The sequence below is a fragment of the Delphinus delphis genome, chromosome 20 (assembly GCF_949987515.2).
Source record: "Delphinus delphis chromosome 20, mDelDel1.2, whole genome shotgun sequence".
NCBI lineage: Eukaryota > Metazoa > Chordata > Mammalia > Artiodactyla > Delphinidae > Delphinus > Delphinus delphis.
Genome location: NC_082702.1, coordinates 16,101,577 through 16,107,807, shown reverse-complemented (window position 1 = coordinate 16,107,807; position 6,231 = coordinate 16,101,577).

Below are 6,231 nucleotides of genomic sequence, written 5' to 3'. Positions count from 1 at the left end.
GAGGAGTTCACTGCCAGTGGACGGGTGAAGCCAGACTAGGAAAGGTCAAGAAAACTGAGTGAGGACTTGAGATAAACTGGTGGAGGGATTACATAAATGGAGGTGGGGAGGCACCTAGCAGAACTGGTCTTCCTCGTCAGAGTACGGAAACGCCCTGGTATTCAGCTGGCCTATATCTAACAGTCCTTACCTCTGTGCTGAGCCTGTTTCCTTTGTGGTGACCAGCTGTGAGTGGATACCTGGAGTCTTGCCTGCCAAGCATCCTTTCCTCCTTCTTCTGGTAACAGCATCCCACTTTTCCTTTAGTCAATCACTCCTTCTCTCCTCTCAGTCCATGTGGCATGGGGTGGGGGGTTGGGGGTAAAAGGCTGGCTCCAAACCAGCTGCAGGGGAGGGCCTGCCACCCAGACTTGGGTTCATGCCCAAGCCAGTCCATCCAGAGTCAACCATTTCTAGATTCTTCTAGAATGATTTGGAAAGAGGCACACTCTTTCCACAGGGTTGTTAGGCTGCTAAAATGTAATCTTGGAACTTTGGGGAGCCACCTTTGCCACTACTTGGAAAGGGCCTGCCTGAGAATGAAGCTGGCATAAGAAAACAGAGCTAAGACATGGAGACACATGACCAACAGCTTTGTTTAAGCACCTGGATCGGGCCGTTCCTGAAGCAGCTTTGCCCCAGACTCTTCAATTCCATAGCCCAAACTTCCCATTTTTCCTTAATCAGCCTGGGCAACTTCCTGTCCCTTAGAACCAAGATATTAATACAAACAGTTGGTAAATAATCTGTCACCAATAATGAAGAATGGATGTTTCTGAAATATATCTTTTATGATATTTCAAAAATAAATGAGAGCAGAGTTGAAGCTATCTTTCTCGTAATTTCACCAACTCATTTGCATTTGGACATGCAAGGGTTAGAGGCAAAGCACACGGACAAGGAACGGCTCATAGTCCTGGGCCTGCTGGGGACTGCCTTCACTGCTCTAATACATCAGATACTTGGTTAACAACAATAACTTAAATCAGAAGAAGTGTGTTCTGCAGGGTTTTTAAAAATAAATTTATTTATTTATGTTTTTTGGCTGCGTTGGGTCTTCGTTGCTGCGTGTGGGCTTTCTCTAATTGCAGCGAGCGGGGGTTACTCTTTGTTGCGGTGCGTGAGTTTCTCGTTGCGGGGGCTTCTCTTGTTGCAGAGCACAGGCTCTAGGCATTCGGGGTTTCAGTAGCTGTGGCACACGGGCTCAGTAGCTGTGGCTTGCAGGCCCTAGAGCTCAGGCTCAGTAGTTGTGGCGCACGGGCTCAGTTGCTCCGCGGCATGTGGGATCTTCCCAGACCAGGGCTCAAATCCTTGTCGCCTGCGTTGGCAGGTGGATTCTTAACCACTGCGCCACCAGGGAAGTTCCTGTTCTGCAGTTTTAAAAGTGTTTCCACACATATAATCACAATTGAGTCATAAGATAATCACTGAAGTTGGTTTCTTATGCCTTTTTCATCAGCGAGGCTCCAAGGTCCAGAGAAGCTAAGTAGCTTCCTCAAAGATATACAGCCAGGCAATGTTCACACCTGAAGCAGAATCTATGTTGATCCTCCAGGTCCAGTGCTCCTTTTACTCCACCAGCTTCCTGAAAAGACAGGAGCCGGTGGGTGGGACTCAGAGACAGCAGTACAGAATTTTGTCCAACATCCACTGGGTGTGCTGCAAGGAACACTAAAGGGCTAAATGTTAGGATCCTGGGAAGGGAAATGAGGCTGCTGGGGCCTCTGCCTGGGTCGCGGAGAACAGGGAATATTATAGAGAACTTCCTGTGGGCTTGGCACTGTTCTAAAGGTTTCACATGCTCTAAACCATGATGCTAGCTCTCCCAAAAGGCTCTCGTTGCAGGGTGTCAGGAAGAAAAAGGCGCACTCCTTTCTCCAGAGATGGAGACACCAGCCCGCATCCTTATTTGTCTTTCATTCTTTCATTCATCTATATGTACAGAGTATCTGCTCCACGTCAGGCCTTGCTCAAGGTGCGGGGAATACTATGGTCAACGAGACAGAGAAGCTACCAGCTCGCACGAGGTTTACGTTCTGGAAGTGCCCTGGAGTTGGAGGATACTGGTACATCCTTTCAGGTCTAGCATTTGGACTCTCCAGGAATGAGACGCACGTTAGACGATTACTATGTGACCAAACGAATAAAAGACTCCAGGGACTTCCCTGGCGGTCCAGTGGTTAAGACTCCGTGTTTCCGTTGCAGGGGTCTCAGGGTCGATCCCTGGCTGGGGAACTAAGATCCTGCATGCTGCACAGTGCGGCCAAAAATAATAATAATAATAATAGGGCTTCCCTGGTGGTGCAGTGGTTGAGAGTCGGCCTGCCGATGCAGGGGACACGGGTTCGTGCCCCGGTCCGGGAGGATCCCACATGCCGTGGAGCGGCTGGGCCCATGAGCCATGGCCGCTGAGCCTGCGCATCCGGAGCCTGTGCTCTGCAACGGGAGAGGCCACAACAGTGAGAGGCCCGCGTACCGCAAAAAATAAATAAATAAATAAATAAAATAAAAATGCTTGTTTGCTTAACCTGAAAGCATGCCTACGTGCGTGTTTCTAATTATTAGGCACAACAAAGGGCTTTTACCGGAGCATCATAAAACCAAGCCTGCGACCTGAGCAGCACTTCTCAGTCACCAGGAAGTGTCGACAAACAAAATGATTTCAGATCTTGGTAAAACACGACGAAGAAAATACAACGGAGTATTGTAATAAGGAGGAGAGGACGCCTTTAGATGGAGCTGTCAAGACAGGGCTTCCTGAGGAAAGACAGAGAAGTAATCAACTATTGACTTTCTGCCAACGGCACGGCGATCTTGGGAAAAGCCTGACCCCGGAGCAGAGCCAGATGAGGAGAGGCAGCTCCAGCTCTGCCGCCTCGCTAGGAGCCTGGAGACTTCCTTTTGGAGGCCGCCACCCTCTCGCTCAATAAAAAGTCAGAGTGAAGTTCAGTTCTTAGGTGGCTGCCCGTGCTCTGGGAAAGGGTCTTTGATGGCATGGAGTAGAAGGACTCAGGAGAGGGCCACGCTGTTGGGGACAAGGCAAGGGGTTCACTTCCAAGAGATGGACGGAACCAGGGAGGGGGGAAGAGAGGAGGGTTAGCGAGATGCTAATGGGAATACTGCACAGTGCTGAATGGGGCTAGCGTGAGGCAGAGGAGACTGACAAGGTCATGGCCACGAGGCAGAGAGACATCGTTTCTGCTCCTTGGAACTTCTGACTCAAGCTGTCCACATTCTCTCTGCTGAGCAAGAGAGGAACGGGAGAAGTTGCAGTTGGAATGCTCTGGGAGTTTGTCCAGCACGTGAGCATGACCTGTCCCACGTGTGGCCACCAGAAAAAAGTTGAGGATCACTCCAGGAAGGAGTTTACTTGTCTGGTTACAATTTACAATAGAGGACTATTTTCAGTCTCGTGAAGTGTTTTTGCAAATGTTCCCTCACTTACTCCCCCAAACAATCCTGCTCTATTCACACAGGGCTACAACCCACAAGGAAGCCCAGAGAGGTTAAGCGACTCCCCAGGACCTCACAGCTGATCCAGACAGAGCCCACATGGGAATCCTGCCTGTCTCCCCGACTGCCTGGCTGACATGCCTGAGCTCTACCTTTGGAAGGTTCAGAAGGGAACCAGGCTAAAAGTCATTCAGAGTGGCCAGCTGGCTCCCTTTCGACCTCCCCTTCTGCCTCTGGTCCCTGTGTTCACAACTGAGACTTACAGTTTCACATGAGCACCAGGTGTCCAGAACAGGACTGTGAACTTGAACAACATCACAAAGCCACTGGACCTACTCTTCCTCTGGGACAGTGGCTCTCAAACCTTAGCGTGCACCAAAATCTCCTGAAGGGCTGGTTAAGAGACAAATCGCAATGCTCTACCCCCAGAGTTTTTGATTCAGCAGGTGTAGGGTGAGGGGTCAAGAATGTCCATTTCCAGCAAGTTCCCAGGTGACGCTGATGCTGCCGGTCCAGAGGCCACACTTTGAGAACTGCTGTATCTATGATACAATAGGTGTCTTCCCCTCTTGGAGGGGAGAGTGGTTATGGGACTCTGGAATCCTCATGAGAATAATTCTTCAGGTGGAGGAGTAGGAAGGATGAGAGGGCTAGAAGAATTCAATAGAGACCTAAGGAGGCTGGTCTTCCATAAGCGACACCATAGAAAAATCCAATAAAGAAAAGAAGTAGCAGGAAAAGATCGAGAAGTCAGCGGGAAGCAGTGAGATGTGAAGGAGAGGATAGAACGCTGTGGTCCAGCCTCGCGTTTCCCTTCAGTTATCAAACAGCAGTATCACAACTTCTGTGTCCCCACACCACCTGCAATATGATTTACTTACGGAGTTTTAAGAAATCGACTTATTTTTCTCACATACAATTTAGTCTTATGCTAAACAAAGATAAAATAATAATAGTAACAGCCAGTACTATACGTGCCTGCTATGCCCCAGGCACCCACTTACATACACACATTTATACATAAATGTACACACGTGTATACACACACACACACACACACACACGTGTATGCATACCTATACACATTCACTTCAATCCTCACAGCAACCCTATAAGGCAGGTGTGTTATTATTCCCATTCCACAAATGAGGAAACTGAGGGAGGCCTGGAGATGAGTCACCCTGCCCAAGGCTACACAGCTAACAAGTAGCAGAACCAGGACTCCAAGCCACACAGCTGGCTCCAGAGTCCATGCTCTCAACTCCAGACACTAGGGCTTTAGTGGGTTAACTATAGGTTAGGTAACTTGCCAAAGAACACACGGCCAGAAATGGGATGGGAACCGAGATTTGAATATAACTTGATGACCCTAAAACTTGAGTGTTTCACTCCTGCATACATCTCCCTATGGGTTATGTGTGGTGATGGCAATGAAGGGGGTGCTGAGCTGGGATGGGCTCTGGAGAGGAGCTTGGAGCTTTGCCTCAATTAGCCCTGGATACAGCTCCCTCCATTGACTTGGGCTTGAGATGCCATCTTGTCTTCTCAGTACCCCTTGACCTTTAGTAAAAATGAAGCAGAAGCTGACTTTCACTGGTCCACATCATAAAACAACTGTTTTGGGGTTTGAAATATAAAATTATATCAAATATGCTTTTTCAAAGTGGTTACTCCATCGCGTACCATACCCTCTCTCCCCAAATACCCCTACCACCCTCCGTTCCTCAGAGACTAAAGGGGATGCGTCAGCCAGGCCTGGGAAACAAACGCTGGCCTATGGAAAAGTCTCTTAATACTCTGCAGGCCAGAGCAGGGCGTGCTTTCAGGACAAGTCTCTGTTGACCTCAGGAAAGCACTGGACAGGGTTGGGGTGTGACAGGCAGTGTAGCGTTTCTCATTCTATATCAGCCTAGAGGGTTGTAAAAGGGGGAGGAGGTGAGGCCAGCGACGCCCCGGCTTGGTCCTTCTCTCCCTGCTTATCCAGCCTTAACACCTGGACAGGAGCAGAACAGACCGTCCCCAGGCAACCATGGGTGGAAAGGAGGTAACAGCAGGGGTCTAAGGATCCTGGGAACCACCTGTGGCTTGACTTCTGCTCCAGAATGAGATTCCTCAGTAATATTCATAGTCAGCAAGGGTGGCAAGAAAAGACTCAAGGAGAAAAGCCACTCTCCTCCTTCCCGCTCTTTCCTCGCCCATGAGTCTGTGTCATTCACTTAAAATCAGAATGTCACAAACATCTGTAGAAAATAATAACAGTAAAATGATGCAAGTAAAGTTAGTCAAGAGACACAAAGGACAGTGTCTCCTCTATGTTCCTACTAGTCTGGAAAGTGGGCCTGTGCAGCAGGCCAGTGAGGCGGGGAGACAGAGGGAGATGGAGGGGTGAATGACAGACGCCAGGTCCCCGTGGGGGTCCCTACATCGTCAGGCCTCCCCAGTGCCTGGGGGCAATCAAAGCCCTGACAGACAGCAGAGCAAGACACTCTTGTACTCCAATAGGTAACCAGAGGGGCCTTCAAAAACCACACATCAGATCATTTCATTTCTCTGCGGAAAGCCCTTCCACGGGTTCCCATAACTTTGGGGATGAAACCCGAATCCTCCCCTTGCACTACCTGTGAGCCTTCCCTCCCCGCTGTCGAGACTCCGACCTCATTTCCCCTCAGTCTCCCTCAGGGGCATTCTGCCCCAACCACACTGGCCTCCTTTCAATTCCTCCAACACACTGAGCTCTGT